The sequence below is a fragment of the Trichosurus vulpecula genome, chromosome 6 (assembly GCF_011100635.1).
Source record: "Trichosurus vulpecula isolate mTriVul1 chromosome 6, mTriVul1.pri, whole genome shotgun sequence".
Classification (NCBI taxonomy): Eukaryota; Metazoa; Chordata; class Mammalia; order Diprotodontia; family Phalangeridae; genus Trichosurus; species Trichosurus vulpecula.
Window position 1 is genome coordinate 145,870,588 of NC_050578.1, and position 22,888 is coordinate 145,893,475.

Consider the following 22,888-nt stretch of genomic DNA (forward strand, 5'->3'; position numbering starts at 1 on the left):
AGCTAATTTTGCCTTTCAAGGCATTCTTCTCCTCATTGGCTTTTTGGAGCTCTTTTGCCATTTGAGTTAGTCTATTTTTTAAGGTGTTTATGGGTTGAGAAGTCTGGTAACTGCTGCAGCTAGAGCATGCTCTGCCCGGCTCCTGGTCTGGTTGGTCTGCACCACCCATGCTGGGCTCTGCTCCACACTGCTCTTCTCCCAGCTCTGTGTGGGATAGATCTCACCCAGAAACCATCCAGGCTGTCCTGGGCTAGAGACCTGCTTCCCTCTGCTATTTTCTGGGTTCTGCAGTTCTAGAATTGGTTCAGAGCCATTTTTATAGGTTTTTGGAGGTACTCGGCAGGGAGCTCACGCTAGTGCCTGCTTTCCAGCCCCCATCTTGTTTCTGCCCCAATTCCATTTTAATTTAATGGCAGGAAATAATGTTTTCTTTAAATCATATAGTCATAGCAACTGACTTATACAGCCACTTTTCACCAATGTTCAAAGTTGTGTAGACACTCCTTCAATGTCTTTAATCATATTTTTACCACTTATTGATCACCTTTTTAAACTTTCTCAAATTGTCATATTCTTTTATTGAGAGTGTGAAATAAAATTGTTCATTTCTTTCAGGCCACTTTTCCACTGACCTTCATTTTCAGTAAAATAACCAGTATTTTAACCTAACAAAAATGATCATAAAAACAATAGTGATATAACAACATGCAATTAATTGCCTACTATATGCTGGGCACTGTGATAAAATCTGGGGATATAATAAGAAAAAGAGAGACCCTACCCTCAAGGAGATTACAATCTAATTAAATTAATAATCTAAAGGAAGCTCAAAAAAAGAAGGGAGGAGGGAGACATTATATTCATTAGATTTGAAATCAATTAGAGCTACAGATGGAAAGTAGAGAGTTAGCTGAAAATTTCAGGAGCCAGCCCTCTATAAAGGAAAGCTGTGGGAGGTGTTTAGTGCTCCATCCTCCATCCTTCCCATCAGAAGAAAGGAGGGGAGGCTTAGGAAATAGGGAAAGTGTTGGTATTCAAAACTTAGTTGTAGTTTTTGTGTTTAAAAAGCTATGAGCTCTAAACATTTTCTGACATTTCTTTTTAACACTTACGATATTCATGTATTTCTTCTATATATTCAGCAAATCACATCCTAATACAAAATAAAAGTTATGATGAGATGATTGTTGCTAATTGTATTTATACAATTTTATGTGATATTAATTGATAAAAATTTTCCATTTCAAAATTTTAAATACTTTTATTTTATGAATTTTTTTAAAAATTATAATGGACAACTTCAAACATAACATCCCATCTTTATCATGCTATTTTAAGTTACCTGAATTCTCTACTGTTCTAAATCAGTGATTACCCTGTTTTTTTAAAAGCTATTTCATCTAAACATAAATGCTGGTAGGTTTTAAGAAGTTAGAAAGCTTCCAAATAGTCCTTCAAAATCTTCAGAGACTCCATAATGTATGACACATCTGTTATCAGAAGGCAAAACTTGATCAAAGGAAGACCTTGATAAGAATTATAGTCATATTAATGTGGAATGTCCTCTAGAGAAGGTGGATTATTCCACATTTGAAATCTTACTTGATATAAATGTCATACATCTGTTTCCTACTGAAATATATCTGAGGCTACATAGTCCTTTCAAACCCTTAGGATCTGGCCTGCTTAGCTAAGTATGGAGATATTCATCACCAGATTGACTACCAAGTGAAAAGATTACATAGAACCCATATTCTATAATAATCATTATCATGACAACAGCCAATTAAACAATAGGCATTTACTGTCTATTTTGTATGAACCAGATATTGTGCTAATAACTACAGCTATGAAGGAAGGCAAAAAAATGATCCCTTCTCTTAAGAAGTTCACATTGGTGGCATGGTGGATAGAGGGCTAGGCCTAAGTTCAAATCCAGCCTAGACACGTACTACATGTGTGACCCTGGTCAAGTCACTTAACTGCTAATTGCCTTAGTTTTCTCAACTGTAAAGTGGGCCAAATAATAGCACCTACCTCATAGAGTTGTTTTAAAGATATTTGTAAAACAGCTTAGTATAGTACCTGGTGCATAGTTGGTGTTATATAAATGCTCATTCCCTTTGCCATCTCTTCTAATAGGAGTGACAACTTGCTAACTATGTACATGTAACATATATACAGTGAAAATGAGAGATAATTTCAGAGGGAAGGAACTACTAGACCATTGGGTTAAAGGACACTGAGGGAGGGCTTTTGTAGAAGGAGATATGTGACCTCAGCATTGGTAGAAACCAAAGAACCCAAGAAGCAACAGAGGTGAAGAGGAAAGGCATTACAGTATGGGGGAAAGTCATTGAAAAGGAATGGAATCTGGAGATGGAGTATCATCACATTTTTTTCTTTGTAATGATGTTTCTTTAAAACAATCTGATAACCTGGAAAGACTTACATGAACTTACAAAGTGAAATCAGCAGAACCAGGAGAACATTATGCACAATAATAGCAATATTGTATGACGATCTACTATGAATAACTTCACTCTTTTCAGTAATACAATGATCCAAGAGGATTCCAACGGACTTATGATAAAAGGTGCTGTCCATTTTCAGAGAAGGAACTGGTGGAGCCTGAATGCAGATTGAAGACATTTTTCTTTATTTTTCTAGGGCTTTTTTAGTCTGTGGTTTTTTTTGATAGTATGACTTACATGGAAATATGTTTTGCATGACTACACATATACGAGCTAAAAAAAAAATTCTGAGACTTAGGTAGTGTAAGCATTATTATATACATTTTACAGATGAGAGAATCTAGCCTCAGGGTAAATTCAGAAAGGTGCTAAGCCTTCTCCCCACCCACTTACAATCTTCCCTTGTAAACAAAACAATTTAGTAAAACCAAATGATATAGCAAAACCAACTTTGAGACACTGTATACTGTCTTGGGGATAGTCAGTAGTCAATACCTATATAGACAGAAGAGGTAATCCTGGGTCATCATCTATTCTCTAGAACCAGTCCACTTTGGTATACCACTTGATAGTATTGTTTTTACTTACATTTTCAAAGTCACTGTGTATATCTTTCTCCAGTACTACTTTCATTATTCTTCCAGGTAAACCACAATCTAGCCCTGCCTTCCAAATCTTGTATTCATTAAGCTGATCTTTAAGATAAAGTGATGTAAGACCACACATTATTTTCCTACTAAATTTAATATTCTAAATTGAATAGATGGTTCACAACTTCTCCCAGGAGAGGCAAATAAAGGCATTAGTGAAGTTGGTTTTATGATATGTACAGAGGCAACAAGAAACATTATTTCATGGTATGAAAATTATATGAAAATTATTATAATTTACACAAAAATCTTTTGGAAAAGAAGAGGGATAAAGAAATTATATGAAGAATGTAACAAAGTTATTCAAATTAAATATATACACACACTTATATGTACATATATATGTTTGTGTGTGCATATGTATGTGTGTGTTTCTGTGTGCGTCTGTGTGTAATTCTACTTAGTGAATTTAAACAACGGTGGGCACAGGAAAGGATAACAGAGAAAAATATGTTAGAAGATATTGCTTAATACCAAAAAACAAGGAGGATATAAAGCCCCATATAGGCAAATTTTGGAGAGTTATCACCATTTAGTTTAAAAGGCTTTCATCAGTGTAGAGCAACCACAATGGATTAGCTTGGATAAGCAAAAGCAATTCAAGGGCCATATATTAAGAAACTCTGCACATGCTTCACAACAGGTATATGTTTCTAGAGCTAAAAAGGACTTTGGAGGCATCTAATCCAATTCTCTCAATTTATAGGTGAGAAATTTGCATTCTATGGAGAATAAATACATTTACAATGGTTACCCAAGTAATAAGAGTCAGAGGAGAGATTTGAAACCAGGTCCTCTCAGAGGCAAAACTCTTCCAACTGTTCCATGTTGCCATTTCAGTGATATAAAGACAACTGCACATATACACATATATGTAAACACAAGCACATCCTTCTTATTTTTATTTTAATTTAGAATTTGGTGGAAATAAATTTAAAATCATTAAGTAAATTTAAGATATTTTACTTACATTACATTAGGTCTAAGGGTTTTTAGGACACTATTTCTTAAATATTTTAGTAGTTTATTTCAATAGATTTTCAAGCTTTCCACAATTCTAATGTCCTTTCTTGTTCATTTTAGGATTGTTTTTATATTATATTCCCTTATCTTTAGTGTAATCTGTGTCCTCCATTCCTCTCTTCTAAAAACATAATCGCCCTATTTGAGCCAAATTAGAAGAGTTTCTTGTTGGACCTAGAGTCAGGAGCTCCTGAGTTCAGATCTTGCTTCATACGCTGAATACAGCTGTGTGACCCTAAGCAAATGACTTAATCTGTGTCTACTTAAATTTTCTAATATGCAAAATGGTGATAACAATAGCACCTACTTCACAGGGTTGTTGGGAAGATCAAATAAGTTAATGTATATATAAACCACCTAGCAAACCCTGAAGTATCTCCTAAATCCCAATTATTACAACTGAGAAGAAACACTCAGCCAAGATCATGCTACCTTGATTTATAATATAAAGTAAATAAATGTTTCCATAACAGAATGGAAAGAGCTACTTTATCAAACAAGTGCTTTAAAGAATTAAATGAATAATCCTTTGTCCCCAACTCAACAATATCAGTGTCTGTATAAGCCTGTAAAAAAACAGAGCAAGTAATTTCCATTGACATTGCTGCTATGGGAGAATTATATCCTGTGGCATTAATGCCATACACATTTGTTAGAAGCACTGACTGGGAGGAAAGAATTAAATCTTGAATTATTTTTTCCATTTGATACGCAATTATTTTTGTATATATCTTCCCACCAAAATTTATAGAGAAATTGGGTCAATATCTTGAACATAATTTATTATCTCTTCCAGGTTTCTCAATAAGAGTAATTAGAGTTTCCGAGAAGAACTCAGACATATTTCTCCATAATAACATAGTCATAAATTTCTTTGACTCCCAAGGCTAATAAGTTTCCAAAGTGTTTACAGAGTTCTGTAGTTATGCCATCTGTTACAGGAGCTCTTTTTAAACTTACAAGCATTTAATGATCATATTAATTTCTGTAACGTCAAATGTTTGGGGAATTCATAGGCTGTAACAGGAGCTACAGATTTTCAAATGGTCAGAAATACTTAATCTTATTTCTCCAGATCATTGCTATATTCTTTTACTTTTCTACGATAAATTAAATGGCACCACTTACTTCATGCCAAATATCATGATTTTAATCATGTTTCTGAGTTTTGGAAATTTGAGTCATATATTTAATGACAATTCATTGGAATAATTAACTTACAGACCCAACTAAATCCTGGTTCATTACTGAAGTCTGTGTAAGGGTGTGTTGGTAAGCAAAATGGGCTCTTAGCACTCGGTTCAACCAAGTGCCCCTGAAGAGTTTGGCTTTTGTTTCCTTTGATTAATTCATTGTATTTCATTGAGTCTTACTATGTGGTAAGCCCCAGGCCCAGACTCCTATTAGGTGCTAAGCCTATGTGGGTGTGAAGCTCCTAGAGTACTATGCGGAGGTGCTAACTCAAGAGCTAATCATAGAAGCCTAAGTTCTGCTCATTCAGATGACGTTTGATGACATCTGAAATGGTATAAGAAGAGAAGACAGAGCTATTTTTCTGAGGGCTCTCACTCTTGGTCGCACGCTGATGTGCTAAGAGCCCTCCAGCTCATAAACCCCGGATGCTGGGGCTTTGTTAAACTCTGGTAACTATGTATTGGGATTTGAATCAGACAATGTCTGTCTGTCAATGCTTGAAATTTGGTGTATTTTGCTCTGAAGTTCAGGGTGTTGGCTTTTTCCCCTGAACTAAGAGAAGTATATTTGTGTGTTTGATTAACATTGCTTTCCTTAGTAAAGCAGATTAAAAGAACCAGGGCTTTTGCAGTGTGCTTGTAGTGTGCTTATTGTTGGGCTTGTGTTGGTTTTTCACCCCCACAACAGCTGCTAACCGGATTGTTGAAACAAAGGGTGACTCTGGGAACTCAATACCATTGTGCAGTAAATTGTATCCTATAAGATGCTAAAGTGATGAAGAGATTACAAAGAAGATCCACCATGATGAGTTCAATAGTATTAAAAAAAAGTTTTCCAATGCCTATTATGTCATCTTTAGTCTTTCAGTGAATACTGCTGTACATCAGAAAAGATATCCTTCAAAAAAAATGGATTTAAATACATCTGCCAAGGCAGAAATTACATTACACACAACTGTCAGGACTGAATTTTTTGCAACGGTTGTGATTTCTATATCAGCATGGCCAGCATCTACTTGGAAACGAACAATCTGTATATAATAATTATTTTGATATATTCATGTTATGCTTGTTATTGGAACTCTCGAAACCAGTGAAAATCACAACCATCCCATGTGTTTATAGTATAGCTCTTGTTCTTGTCTTTGCATAAATCCTTCCTAAGGAATCCAGTCTACAAAGATGAAAACCTCTCTCTCCTTCTTTGAAAATCTCAGGACAACAATGATCACACAGTTTGTCTCTGCTTCTTCTTCTCTCTATGTGACTCATCCTCATCTGTTTTCAGTCATACATGTCCACAGCAAAGTCTTGACTTCATTTTGGGAAAAATCAGAACACAAGGGCTGTAACAACAATGAATGCTACTTGCCACTACTGTGGCTGTGTAAGGCCAATAATACCAGTACATAAGAGGGCTACTAGCAAAGATTCTTTGATCTGCTTTTCTAAAGAAAGCAACTTTAAGGGGTTAACAATCTTACTTTAATTAAACATACATATATCATTCACTTAGGTCAGGGGAAAAAGTCAACACCCTGAACTTCATAGGAAACACAAACAGAAATTACAAGCAGAAATTATATAAACAGAGCAAAACAACACAAACCAACACAAAGGTTCCTAGCTGTCTAACCAAGACATTACATACATAGTTACCAGAGAGAGAAGCACCAACATCTGGGTTTTTAAAAGCCGGGGAGCAACAATGGCTACCCAGAGTCTTGTCTGGTCAAATCACACAATACTCTTCCAGTGAGGGAGACCCAAGTGAAATGCTAACCTCAGAGTATATATATATATAAAATTCTTAAGGCTCAGAGGGCACCACAACCATGGGACTCAAGAGACCTAGAACTTTCAGTGACTTAAGCAGGTCATCCAAGAGTCCTGATTCAAAGATGCTTGATTGAAAAGGCAAGACTCAAAGGCGCTTGATTGCCTTAGTGCCAAGAAACACTCCAAAACAAAAGACAACAAAAAAATCCCACTTTGCTTGACATTACAAGGGCCCACACACATATCTATGAATATGTCCAAATACCACTTTTTCAATGTTAATTGCTGGTCTAGAGCACAATTTTGTCTTACATGAACTAATTACCAGTACTTGGTACTATACCCTCTGAATTGTGGATTCTGGTCTTTTCACTCAAATGAATCTAGTCTCTACAAATTTTAATGCCAGTGGCCTCTTAATTGCTACAACTAATGATTTTTATTTCTAAAGTCCTTATCCTTCTTGATGTTTGTTCAGCATTTGATACTACTGATGACTCTCTCTTCCTGTGCCCTCTCTTCTCTCTGGGGTTCTGTCTTTAGTCATTGTTCCAACCATCTGACCTCTCCTCAGTATTCTTCAAGTCCAACCCAGTGTAGATGTACTCCAAAGCTCTGTTCTGAAACTTCTTTCCTTTTCTTTTTTTTATTTTTATGACGCTAAAATAATAAATTTAATAACAAGGGAAAATCAAGTAGTGTAAGTAGAAAAATCTTTCTCCTTCACTGCCTTCATACAACAATATATAAGGAAGGAGAACAATTTTCTATAGGTTCTCTTGCAGATCCAAGAGGGAAAACTCTCACACACAATAGAACACCCTACCCATTTTATAGTCTGAGGGCTTGAGGAGAGGAAATTAGCAACTACAAAGTAGAAAGGAGGTCCACCTTCTTCATCACCATTAGCAACAACTGTTAACCAATATCTACCAAAAGGCAATTGGGCACAGATGCCCTGAGAGTGGCAGCACTTCCTAGACCACCGTTCTTTTTTTCCCCTGCTCAATAGTATTTTATTTTTTTCCAATTACATGTAAAGATAGTTTTCAGCATTCACTTTTATAAGATTTTGAGTTCCAGAATTTTCTCCCTCCTTCACTCCCCAGCCCAAGACTAAAAGCAATCAGATATAGGCTGTATATCTACAATCATTTCCACATTAGTCATGTTGTGAAAGAAGAATAGCAACAAAAGGAAAAACTACAAGAAAGAAAAAAAAAGAGAGAGATAAAATAGTATGCTTTGATCTGCATTCAGACTCCATAATTCTTTCTGTGGATGTGAATAGCATTTTCCATCATGAGTCTTTTGGAATTGTCTTAGATCATCTCATCTCTGAGAAGAGCCAAGTCTATTAAAGTTGATCATTGCACAATGTTGCTGTTACTATGTATAACATTCTTCTGGTTCTGCTCACTACACTCAGCATCAGTTCATCTAAGTCTTCCAGGTTTTTCTAAAATCTTCCTGTTCATCATGTTTTATAGGACAATGGTCTTCCATTACATTCATATACCACAACTTTTTTAGCCATTCCCAAACTGATAGGCATCTCCTCAATTTCCAATTTTTGGCCACCCCTAAAAGAGCTGGTATAGATATTTTTATACATGTAGGTCCTTTTCCATAAAATAATAATTAGAAAAAAGGCTAAAATCATCAGATTGAATAATATTGTAACCAGAATGAATAAAAATTCAGTTTGATTCTTGCAAATATTGAAATAAAAGATAAATGAATGAAAACTACCAGATCAAGGAGAATAAATGTAAGCTTACTAGGGATAGAAAACTGTTTTTGTCTTTGTGTTCTTAGCACCCAGTGCAATAACAGATCTGGAAAGCATAAAAAACATGTGTCCTTTCCAAACACATGAATAAAAGATATTTTTTCCACTTTAATTTTGGAAATGACTGCTTCTCTCATAATACTTACATTTTTTCTTAAGTTCTCACATCCTGCTCAAAATCTAAACCTGAATTTCTAAATGTATAGATAATATTTTCACTAAAATAAACTTCTGTCACTTCAGACTCAATAATTCATTTTCCCCACGGCCATAAAACAGCTCCTCTTTCCAGTGTCATAATTTGTTTGGTTGGTATAATTTCACTTATCTTTGCCTCAGTTTCCTAATCTGTAAGATGGGGATAATAACAGCACCTATCTCCCAGAGTTGTTGCTTGGATTAAATACAATAAGAATTTAAAATATCTTAGCACAGCACCTGGCCCATAGTAAGTGCTATACAAAAATCAGCTATTAGCATTATTATAATTTCCACATTGAAAGTCAAATAGAAGGGGCAGAGCCAAGATGGCAGCTGGAAAGCAGGGACTTGTGTGAGCTCCCAGACAAATTGCTCTAAAAACCTATAAAAATGGCTCTGAACAAATTCTAGAACTGCAGAACCCACAAAATAGCAAAGGGAAGCAGGGCTCCAGCCCAGGACAGCCTGGATGGTCTCTGGGTAAGGTCTATTGAGCACAGAGATGGGAGCAGAGCAGAGCCTAGAGTGAGCAGTGGCCAGACCAACCAGACCAGGAGTCAGGTGGAACACTGTGGAAGTTACCAGACTTCTCAATCCACAAACACCAAAGACAACAGAGAAGGTTAATGGGAAAAGCTGTGGGGAGTGAAAGGAGTTCAAGGTTCGGCCACCACTGTGGGAACAGCGGAGGTGGTGCAGCTACAAAACTACAGCTGCAGTTGCTTCTGGCCCCCAGCCCACCTGGTGGAAGGAATTTAAGTGGTGGATCATTAAGCAGGAGTGCAGAGCCTGCTTAAGATCTGAGTCAGGTCTGAGTTGGGGGTTCTTGGGGAAGGAGGAGTGCTTGTGTGGCACAGCTGGATATACAGAAATAGCTCTGAAAACAACAGCACATCCCCTCAAGCTTGGAACAAAGTACTCTTTACTCTACAAGCAGTCATACCCCGACAAAAAACTCAAGGGTCAAGTAAGTTGACTGGGAACATGGCCAGGCAGCGAAAATGCACTCAGATTCAGTCTCAGACTTAGTAATCTTTCTTTGCGGACAAAGAAGACCAAAACATACAGCCAGAAGAAGTCAACAAAGTCAAATAGCCTACATCTAAAGCCTCCAAGAAAAATATGAACTGGTCTCAGTCCATGGAAGAGCTCAAAAAGGATTTGGAAAAGCAAGTAAGAGAAGCAGAGGAAAAATTGGGAAGTGAAATGAGAAGGATGTGAGAAAACCATGAAAAACAAGTCAATGACTTGCTAAAGGAGGCCCAAAAAAATACTGAAAAATATATTGAAGAAAACAATACCTTAAAAAATAGACTAACTCAAATGGTAAAAGAGCTCCAAAAAGCCAATGAGGAGAAGAATGCCTTGAAAGGCAGAATTAGCCAAATGGAAAAGGAGGTCCAAAAGACCACTGAAGAAAATACAACCTTAAAAATTAGATTGGAGCAAGTGGAAGCTACTGACTTGATGAGAAATTCAAGATATTATAAAACAGAATGTTTTGGGTGGAGCCAAGATGGCGGTTGGAAAGTGGGGACTAGCATGAGCTCCCTGCCGAGTCCCTCCAAAAACCTATAAAAAATGGCTCTGAACCAATTCTAGAATGGCAGAACACACAAAACAGCAGAGGGAAGCAGGGCTCAAGCCCAGGACATCCTGGATAGTCTATGGGTGCGGTCTATCCCAGACAGAGCTGGGAGCTGAGAACTGGGAGCTGGGAGCGGAGCAGAGCGGCGTGGACCAACCAGACCAGGAGTTGGGCACAGTGGGCCCTAGAGCCCTGAATCTGTGAGCTGCAGCAGTTACCAGACTTGTCAACCCACAAACACCAAAGACAGCAGAGAAGGTTAGTGGGAAAGGCTGAGGGAGTGAAAGGAGTTCGAGGTTTGGCCACGCCCCCGGGGCAATGGAGGTGGGGCAGCTACAGCGGCAGTTTTTTCCGGCTCTAGGCCCACCTGGTGGGAGGAACTAAGTGGCGGATCAGAGCAGGAGTGCACAGCCTGCTGAAGATCTAAGCCCAGTCAGGGTTGGGGGTTCTTGGGGAAGGAGGAGTGCTGGTGTGGTAGAGTTGGCCCATCCCCCCCAAAAGTGGAACATAGAACTCTCTAGTCTACAAGCAGTCATACTCTGCTGAAAAACTCAAGGGTCAAGTTAGTTGGCTGGGAATATGGCCAGGCAGCAAAAATTCACCCAGATTCAGTCTCAGACTTTGGGTTCTTTCTTTGTGAAAAAGAAGACCAAAACATACAGCCAAAAGAAGTCAACAAAGTGCAAGAGCCTACACCAAAAGCCTCCAAGAAAAAAAAATGAACTGGTCTCAGGCCATGGAAGAGCTCAAAAACGATTTGGAAAAGAATGCCCTGAAAGGCAGTATTACCCAAATGGAAAAGGAGGTCCAAAAGACCGCTGAAGAAAATACTACCTTAAAAATGATATTGGAGCAAGTGGAAGCTAGTGACTTTATGAGAAATCAAGATATTATAAAACAGAACCAAAGGAATAAAAAAATGGAAGACAATGTGACATAACTCATTGGAAAAACCACTGACCTGGAAAATAGATCCAGGAGAGATAATTTAAAAATTATTGAACTACCTGAGAGCCATGATCAAAAAAAGAGCCTAGATATCATCTTTCAAGAAATTATCAAGGAGAACTGCCCTGATATTCTAGAGGCAGAGGGTACAAGATAAATAGAAAGAATCTACAGATCGCCTCTTCAAATAGATCCCAAAAAGAAAATTCCTATGAATATTGACACCAAATTCCAGAGCTCCCAGATCAAGGAGAAAATACTGCAAGCAAACATAAAGAAACAATTTGAGTATTGTGGAAACGCAATCAGAATAACCCACGATCTAGCATCTTCTACATTAAGTGATCTAAAGGCTTAGAATACAATATTCTGAAGGTCAGTGGAGCTAGGATTAAAACCAAGAATCACCTACCCAGCAAGACTGAGCATCATGCTCCAAGGCAGAATATGGGTTTTCAATAAAATAGAAGACTTTCAAGCTTTGTCAGTGAAAAGACCAGAGCTGAAGAGAAAACTTGACTTTCATACACAAAAATCAAGAGAAGCATAAAAGGTTAACACGAAAAAGAAATCACAAGGGACTTACTAAAGTTGAACTGTTTTGCTTACATTCCTACATGGAAAGATGATATGCATGATTCATGAGACCTCAGTATTAGGGTAGCTAAAGGGAATATTCCTATATATGTATATATTTATATGTGTGTGTGTATACATATATATATATATATATATATATATATATCTGTGTGTGTATGTGTACATGTATGTGTGTATATATATATATATATATATATATATATAGAGAGAGAGAGAGAGAGGGGGGGGGGGGGGCGACCAGGTGAGTTGAATATGAAGGGATGATAAAATCAAATTGAGGGATGAGAAAGGGATATATTGAGAGAAGGAGAAAGGGAGAGATAGAATGGGTTAAATTATCTCACATAAAAGTGGTAAGAAAAAGTAGTTCTGTAGGAAGGGAAGAAGGGGCAGCTGAGGGGGAATGAGTGAATCTTGCTTTCATCAGATTTGACCTGAAGAGGGAATACCATACATGCTCAGTTGGGTATCTTACCCCACAGGAAAGAAGGAAGAAGAAGATAAAAAGGGGGGATGATAGAAGGGAGGGTAGATAGGGGGAGGAGGTAATCAAAAACAAACACTTTCCAAAAGGCACAGGGTCAAGGGAGAAAATTCAATAAAGGGGGATAGGTTAGGAAAGAGCAAATTACAGTTAGTCTTTCACAACATGAGTATTGTAGAAGGGTTATACATAATGATACACATGTGGCCTATGTCGAATTGCTCGCCTTCTTAGTGAGGGTGTGTGGGGAGGGAAGAGGAAAGAGAATTTGGACCTCAAAGTTTTAAAAACAGATGTTCAAAAATAAAAAATAAAGTTTTCGCATGCAACTAGGAAATCAGATACACAGGCAATGGGGCATAGAAATTTATCTTCCCCTACAAGAAAGGAAGGGAAAAGCGGATGGGAGGGGAATGGGGTGACAGAAAGGACAGCTGACTGGGGAACGGGACAACCAGAATATACACCATCTTGGAGTGGGGGGAGGGTAGAAATGGGGAGAAGATTCATAATTCAAACTCTTGTGAAAATCAATGCTGAAAACTATATATATTAAATAAATTAAATTAAAAAAAGAAAGTCAAATAACGCTTTCATCAGTGTCACCTATTGTTGTTATTGTTGTTGTTGTTTTCTTTAATCTTCTTTCTCCCTATAATGTCCTTCATCTTGTCTTTCACCATTCAAAATCCTTCCTAAACCTTAAGGCAAAACCAAGTCCATTTTTTTCAGTTCCTCTAACCAGCATTAACATCTTTCTTCAATGACCACCTATAAGTGGTGCCAGACAATAGACAATTGTGAAATGGGTGTCATTTATTTCTTGCCCATCATGTCTATTATTAACTGATAACTTACTGTCTTCCTCACCCCATGTCAAAATACCACTTTTGAAGTCCACTGACTTCATTTTATCCTCTGATTTCCCAAGGATCTCCCATTTTCCCTAGTTCTTCCCAATTAGCTTGTCTCTTTTCCCCTGTTTTCAACTGGATTCTATGTTGGAAAGTATAGGACAAATAAATGAACACTAAGACACTGTATACACACCTATGTATGCATATATACATACCTACATATACACATTCATAAGATCCTTGCCTTTTTTGGAATTCATAAAGTAGTTGCCTAGTCAACATGCAAACAACTATTTATAAAGAAAATATATACAGTATAAATTGGTTTCTCAATATGTGAATTTTGCTGGATATTTAGGGAGACAAATTTAGGAATAAGGAAAATTAACAAAACAACATATCATCCACTATATATCACCCAGCCTCTTAAAGCACCCTTCAACTCAAACACTCAATGAGAATGTTAATTTAATGTTTCAATTCAAAGGAGTGAACAATTAATGGTGGAATTGTAGGTACCAGCATTTTTGAGGATAATTTGGGGAAGTGGTGATCTTCCTGGCACTCTTCAAACTACTATGTGACTTATTCCATCTTCTTACAAGATTAGACCACTATATTGCATTTATAATTGGTCATCAAGTTTAGTGTTTTATTACTAACTTTATTACATTATTTTCTCAATATTTCTTAAAAATAACTCTAGTTCCCTCAAACATCCAACAAAATTCATGAAGCCAGAAACCAGGTTATAATGTGTGTGTGTGTGTTTGTGTGTGTGCATCTATGTATGTATGTACGTATGTATATATATTTATATACATACATACATATGTATGTATGTTCACACAAATGTATTTGTATGCATTTGTACAAAATCCATATGCATATGTACATATGTATACATAAACACATACATATATATATACATATGCATATGTAATATCTTGTTTGTACATCATTGTTTGCAATGATTGTTTGCATGTTATCTCCTTCATTGTAAGTTTATCAGGGGCAGGAATTGTCTTTGGCTTTTTTTCCTAATTCCAGTCCTTAGTGCAGTGCCTGACACATAGTAGGTACTTAATAAATATTTATTGCTTGATTGAGAGTACCAATAATTTTTATTACTCTTTGTTTTTTTCTGGAATATTTGCTTGTGCTTATTTTTGATAAACTAGCTATTGTCATAATATTTAGGCAGATTTTGTAATAGTTTTCTTAAAGTTTTTTTTTTCTACCATGGTGGTGTTTAGCATCTGTCCTTTGGAATCTGCATTGATAGTGCTACCTTTCTTCCTATGGTTTTCGCCATTCCTGCATCAGTCACACTTACTATTATGCCAATAGTATTTTTTCCAATTGCATGTAAAGCTTGTTTTCAGCATTCATTTTTATAAGATTTTGAGTTAAACACTTTTTTCTCTTTCCATCTCTCCTCCCTCCTCAACCCGCAAGACTGCAAGCAATCTGATATAGACTATACATGTACAATCTTCTTAAATGTATTTAGACATTTGTTATGTTGTGAAAAAAGAATTAGAGTAAAATGTAAAAAAAAAACATGAGAAAGAAAAAAAATCTTTCCAGGTTTTTCTGAAATCTTCCTGTTCATCATTTCTTATAGCACAATAGTATTCCATTACATTCATATAGCAAAACTTCTTCAGCCATTCCCTAATTGATAGGCATCCCCTCAATTTCCAACAAAAAGAGCTGCTAGGAATACTTTTATACATGTGGGTCCTTTTCCTTTTTTATAATATCTTTAAGATACAGACATAGCAGTTGTATTGCTGGATCAAAGAGTATGCAAAGTTGTACAGCCTTTGGATACAGTTCCAAATCACCCTACAGAATGTTTGGATCAGCATCAATGCATTAGCATCCCAATTTTCCAACATTTTCTCCAACATTTATCATTTTCCTTTTTTGTCAAATTAGCCAATCTGATAGGCATGAGGCAGTACTTCAGAGCTGTTTGAATTTGCATTTCTCTAATCAATAGTGATTTAGTGCATTTTTTCATATAACTTGATAGCTTTAATTTCTTCCTCTGAAAACTGCCTGCAAATATCCTCTGACCATTTAACAATTGGGAATGACTTGTACTCTTAAAACTTTGACTTAGCTCTCTATATATTTTAGAAATGAGTACACCAAGTTTCTTAAAATTGCTTGTACTTTCTATTATGCCCCCCCGCCAGGATTATATATTTATTTCCATTGAGAACAGAAATTGTAAGCCTTTAAAAATTCTGTTATAGAATAGATGCTTTTAACATTAGACTTGTACTGTCGAACTAAAAAGAATCTCATAATCACAATAGATATACATATATACATATATATAGATATAGTAATTTCTATGTGGCAGGCACTGTAGTAAGTACTTTTCAATTATTATCTCACTTGATCCTCCCAACAATCCTGGGAGACAATTACTATTATCCTCTAGTTATAGAGGAGGAAACTGAGGTGAACAGAGGTTAAGTGACTTGCCCAGTCTCAGTGCACCCATATCTTGTTCAAAATAAGTGGAGACGATGATGTTGCTTTTGTTATTTATTTTATTATTAGCTAGACTTCTTCAAGTTTGCAGGAAGTAAAACTTTCCATGACCTCAGCCTCTTATTTCCTGCAAACTACAAAAACAAAACAAAACAAAAACAAAAACTGTTACGAGCTTCTGAAGCCTCGTAACTATGCTCAGGGTTCCCCCCAAGCCCCAGGCCTCTGCCTAAGAAAAGGACCTGATCTCGCAGACAATGAACGGGGCGGGAGCCGAACAAGATGGTGAATGACTCCGTTTATTATTTCAGCAAGCAGCACATTTATACCTTTAGTGACATAGGTACACTCTTTGGTTACGTGGGTGAAAGACAGGTAAAGCTAATACACCTGGGTCCTAGGACTGCCCCAACTCAGCCTACTCTCCTCTCCTTCTCTTCCCGTACTACCCAAAGCTCCCTGCGGGCAGGCAATCCAGGCAAAGACTGGAAACTCCACGTGGTCAGGCAGCCAGAAGTTCCACGTGGTCAGGCAGGTCCAACCTGGAATCGCTAGGGAGGCAACAAAGGCGAGACCCCTCCTCCCGGCTCCACCCACATCCCAAAGCCCTGAGTTTATCTCAGCAGACCCCTGGGCCTGGAGGTCCGAGGAGGACAGGGCTCAGCTCTAACAGGGCCCGTAACAAAAAACCAAAAGAAAATGCCAGGTAATTGGGTTATTATTATAAGAAGTAAGATTTAAAAGACATCATGTTTTTGAATTTTCTTTTTTACAGATTTAATAGCTCATTAATTTCAGTTCATATTCCATCAATGCTAGGCTTAGAGTTGAAGTTATTTCTTACAAATGCTCATTTGTCAGAAATGCATTGCTGTGTGATTAAGAGATGGATACCATTGATGTAAAGTAATATGAAATCTTCATTTTTGATTGGTCAAATCTATTTTCTTTTTTGGTTTCATGTTACTGGTACATAAAGAAAATACTTTTCATCTTCATTTCATTTATGTGTATTCTTATCGCAGTTAGGTAGTCAATATTTTTTGATCAAAATCATTTCCATCAGATCTGTTGTTGGTGTTTATGCTTTGTTCCTCTTTGTGGTACAATCAGCACCAGTGGTACGCTACAGTATTAGGTTCAAACAGACTGCAATCCTAAATCATCTTGTCTGTTTCTTTGACCATTAGAAATAGTTGTACCACACAGACCAGAATGCTGTTAATCAGATTAAGTACATCACCTTAGGCCAATTGTCCAGTGTTTCAAGGAACCTGGTAGGTCTAAATCTCAGGGCACACAATATCTGGGATATTCTTCATCCTGGTTGGAATTCCTGTAATTAACTATTGTCCTTCTGGACACATGAAATAGGCAATGAAATGAGGCTTAATGGGCTATTATTATATTTATAATGTTGTGTAGTGGATAGACCTCTGTGTCTGGACTCAGGAAAAATTAAGTTCAAATCTGGTCTCAGACATTTAAGAGCTCTTACTTCTCAGAGTTGTTGTTATGATCAAATGAGTACTATATAAATGTTTGCTGTTATCATCATGACTCCATCTTATGCTATTTTTAATGAAATGAAAGATCAAAGTGGTTCTTAAATCTTCAAAAATACTTAGTTCTACTAAGAGTTTTCCTCTTCTTCCCAAATCAAGACAGCACTAGACTGTGAGTAAATATCAGTTAAGTGGCTCAGCAATATTTGTTACCTTTAAGTATACTCACTTTGTTCAAATATTAACCTTTTCCAGTGTTTCTTTCCTCTTTCTCCTATTTCACTCTCGTTCTGCTGTTTCTTTGGAAGATTCTATATCTTGAACTGCGTCACATGATATCTATAAGTGCAGCTTTTGTCTCATTGTTACTGCACTCTTGCTATCAGGTAAGCTTCGAGTAACTATGCTGTACAACCACACTTCCTCAGACTTGATAAATGATTTGCTCCCAAAGCTAGGATAATAAAGTGTGCTAAAATATAGATAAAGAATTTTATCAGAAAGAGAGAAGAAGCCAGGTACCTAAGGATAAGGGCCTGACATTTAGAAAAGAGAAGTGATTTATATTCCTTATTCTGGGTGTTACCAAGGACACAGTTTTCAAAACGATAAAGCTGCCCAGTCCAGATCAAAAGGCAAGGTGTCAGATTATTCTGACAGCTTCTTTAATTGACAGGATGGACAACTGCACAAGGAAAACCTTGAGATCAAAAGGAGGCATTAAAAACATGTTCACTTTTATTGATTGACTTTTGTCAAAGGGTATTGTAAGGTAAAGGCAAACACATCTGTCTCATTAATCAGGTGAACCAATTCTCCTATCTTTGAAGTACACATGTTTATAAAACATTTATAATTGTTAACATAGTCAAGATAGGTTTACATTTTTAGAAGCAGCCCCATAATATCTGCTTTAGGCTGTATAATATTAATAATAAAATTCCCTGAGTTTCAAATAGGGAAAAAAGGGAATGAGGAGGTAAATTTATTTTACTTCTATTTCAGTTTTCTCAAATGACAAATTTGCTACATGAATACCATGTAAAATTATAGTATAATATCACACTAGTCTTTAATGACATTGTCTTGTAGAGAAAATGTAAGGTATCAGTTTTTAATGCCTGTAGGTAATTTTTATATGTTTAACATGTGTCCCACTTTAATTGAACTTCCTCTTTCCCTCTCTTCTTTCCTATTGTTCCTGTTATGAACCTAAAACATTATTTATTTTGTAAATATCAATATTTTTCTATTATTTTAATCTTTTCGTAATAAAGTGAATAAAATCATTATCATGTGAAAGCAAATGCTTTATTCGAGGTAAATTGCTTCACCTGTCAAGCTATGGAATACAAGAGTATTCATCAACATAATTCTCTTATCCTGTATCTAGCCCCTCTAAATTAAGGTCTACAGTTTGTACCTTGATAAGAATGGCTTAACAAATTTGGGATTCAGAACTAAGTCTTCTGTGCCAAGCCAAGACTCTTTCCAAATCTTCAAAGCACTTTTACAAATACATATTATAATATTGCCTTACGCTAGTGTAGTGATCTTCCACTTTTTAAACACTTTCATAAATACTTTATTGTGCTTGATGTTCTCAGCAGCACTAGGTTGCTTGCCAAATGTTTTCATCTTCATTTTATGGATAAATAACTGGTACTAGAAAAGGAAAAGGATTTTTGTCCATAGTCACAGGTCAATTTTCAGATTCCTGAAAGCTTCCGATTCCCAGTCTGGTGTGATTTCCATTGCCATTAAACTGTTTAAGTTCAAAGGATTTAGGACTGGTAAGTATGTTAGAGATCATCTGGTCCAACCCTCTTCCTTTCATATTGGTGGGTAAGCTTGTGTATTGGTAATTAGGGTAGGACTTTTTTTTTTTTACTGCTTTCTCTTTTGGAGCACTGAGCTAATCAAGTGACTTTGATGAGTCTGGCCTTTGTTTGTTTGATTGAATCAAGAGTCTTTGACCTGCTTAAGAAACAAGAAAGCCTAGTGCACACCGGTTTGAGTCACATGGTTGTGATGCCCTTTGACCCTGAACAGGGTATACAAACTTAAGAGATTAGTGTTTTGTTTGGGGCTCTCACTCACTGGAAGAGTGTCATGTGAATTTACCAGACAAGAATCTAGGTAGCCCTTGGAGCCCCCCCGGCTTTGAAAACCCAGATGTTGGTGCTTCTCTCTTGGGTAACTATGTAATTTTTTGGTCAGACAGCTAAAGGCCTGTCTGCTGATGACTGTGTGTGTTTGTTCTGTTTATATTGTCTCTGTAATTTCTGTTTGTATTTGCTCTGAAGTTCAGGGTGCTTGCTTTTCACCATGAACTAAGTGAATGATATATTTATGTCTGATTAAAGTGAGATTGTTAATCCCTTAAAGTTGCTTTCCTTAGAAAAGCAGAATAAAGCACCTGTCCTAGCAGCCTTCCTGTGCGCTGGTGTTATTGGTCTGACACAGCCACAGAAGTAGCAAGCAGCACTGTTCTTACAGCTAGTGCAAGAAGAAAGGAAAATTTTCCATTTTGGGGAGAAACTGGAAAATCATTTCAGGAAGCAGTACTGTGGGATGGCAAGTCTGGGAAAGGTATTGCAAAAGATTCTTATGTCTTAGAAGCATGAATCAATCAATATTTCTCAAGAAATTATGTTAGTGAAAACAAATGCAAAAGGAAATAATTCCTGCCTTCATGAAAGGGGAAGGAGAAAACATTTTATTAAGTGCACACCATGTGCCAGACATTGTGCAAAGTGCTCTATAAGTATTAATTCATTTGATTTTCACAAACTTGAGAGGTAAGTTCTACTATTATATCCATCTTACAGTTAAACTGAGGCAGACAGAAATTGAGCGACTTGTCTGGAGTCTCAGAGCTAGGAAATATGTGAGGCCTTATCTGAAAATTTACATTCAACAAAAGCCAAAGGCATGGCAACTATCAGAAGACTCAAAGTCAACAGATAAAAGTGCTTCTTCAAGTGTGAACAGTTTGTTACTTACTTGAAGAGAAGCTGAACCAACACACTGTTGGTAATAGTGGAGCAGAAAAGCCTCTTAATAATAGTTCTCGACACTGTTTTTTTTTTTCTCCTGCATTTTAGAATCACAGAGATCTCACTATTCTGCTGTTCTGAAACTATGTTTTTGCTTTATTTTTCTTAATAAAGCTCAGCTAAATTCTTCCATAAGTGTGCTAACTCATACTCACCATCATATGTTTTGTCTTTCATAAAAAAGGACTCTAAAAAAGCATTAAAATTAAATCATGAGACTGAAGGCTCCCAATGATCTCTTTAAAAGTAAAATGACAACAATAACAACCACAAAACTAATCTTGACATTTTATCACTCTGGTATTTTGTATATCTTCTTATAAAATAATTTATCAAAGTTTATACATTTTGCTCTATTGCACTATCATTATATACTTCTTTTTTGTCTCTATATTCTTTATGTTTTTGCTGAAAGACCTTGGGTAACTCTTATGGAATTCTAAAATAAACTGGTTAATTTTCATTTTTAATTTAAAAACCAAATTATTTTTCTTCTCTGTTATATATCTCATTTTGTCATGATTTCAAAAGGCAAAACTAAATAAAGCTATCAAAACATGAAATTAAAATGTTGCATTTGTATTATAGCAGGATCCAAGGGGGAAGTTGTATCAGGATTCAGAAATTTACCATTTGGAATAGTTATTTTTATTTTTATTTTGTCAGTATGCTTAATTTTAGGATGTAACTAAAGATTTTGTTTATGTGATTTAAAATTAACACTGATTAATTGGAAATTTGATTAATTGAGGTACAGTGTTCTCCTAAACAGAGGAAATGGCGGCACACTTGAAGTGCAAAATGTAGAATCCTTTATTGGTCAGTACAGCATATGCATGTGAAAAGCAGCAGAATCTCATCTACTTCTCTAAAGAATGCACTTTAGGAAGTGGTTTATATGGTTTTACAGCAAAAGGAGGCAGGAGCATAGGAGGAAAACAGAGTACCTGGAACCAGGATGTTTGTGTAAGGTCTGTTCATTTGGGCTGGTGTGAACCAGTTTGAACCAACTGTGTGCTTGCTGGCTCAGCAGATGTGTTCTGTGTATTCCTAGAGGACAACACAATGGATCACTGATATGCCAAACTTGAGCAACATTCATTCTGCCTCCTGATTGGCTAACTTTGATTCCCAGGTTACATCAGCCTGTCCTAGATAATAAGAGAGCTAAAGCAAATCAAGGCGATTAGTAAACTCATTATTCATTCCATTTCAGCATTCTCACCTTTTGGTCAAGGTGGTCCAAAGAAGACCACCCAAAGACCAAGGGAGCAAATTTGCCTGAACATGATTTTGTTAACAGTGCAAAGCTAACAACAAAAAAGGCACCTGATAGATGCATAGACTGATAAAACAACGAGGACAGTGAAGAGGCTGAAAAGAATAGAGCAGAGGAGAGAACTTCTTCCTCTAGAGGCCAAATAAAGATGTCACCATACCATTGTCCCAAGGAATAAAAGAGTTTGACTTCCTGGAGTATGCAGATATCATAATGAATGATGCTAGATCAGTTGACATAGAAGCAATGCTCCTCACCCATATAGGCATGAGCAACCCTTGCATGGTGGTGAGGGAATGAAGGACCTGCAGATACTGAGGACTTATGCCGGAGAGGGAATCTATTTCTTCCTGAATCAGGTGGAGGTTCCGGGAGGTGAGGCTAAAGGATTCTGAGATCTCCTGCAACAATTTGTGGGCTACTGATTAAAGAGAATAAATCCCCAAACCTGGGAGCATCATGCAGAAGGCAATTCACATGTTGCTCCAGGATCGAGATCTTGCACCTGACAAAGAGTACCCAACCAATAATAATCAGGTAACACAAATACAGTAGTCACTTAAGTCAGTTAAGCTGTCAGTGAAACTCTGGAGGTGCTGTTTCACTCTGTGTGGGGCATGCCCAAACTGGAAAGAAACTTGAAGTAGCAGCAAAAGGGATAAGGTCAAGTTGGCCCCATGGGCCAGCGCTTGCAAGTTTCTAGCAAGACAGTGGGGAGCAACCATAGAACAAATTGATTAGGGCCATTTCAACCCTGATATACTACTGGAAATATTTTCAGGGCCAATCTCTTTGGCACTACTGCATACATACCTCTCTAGGAAACAAACATCATTCAATAAAAAATAGCTTTTTCAAATGAATGCTCACTGCTCTTAATACTCTATTGTAATTATTCTTTTAGCTGCAAACTATTCAGAATAGTTTCTTTACAACTGAACAATC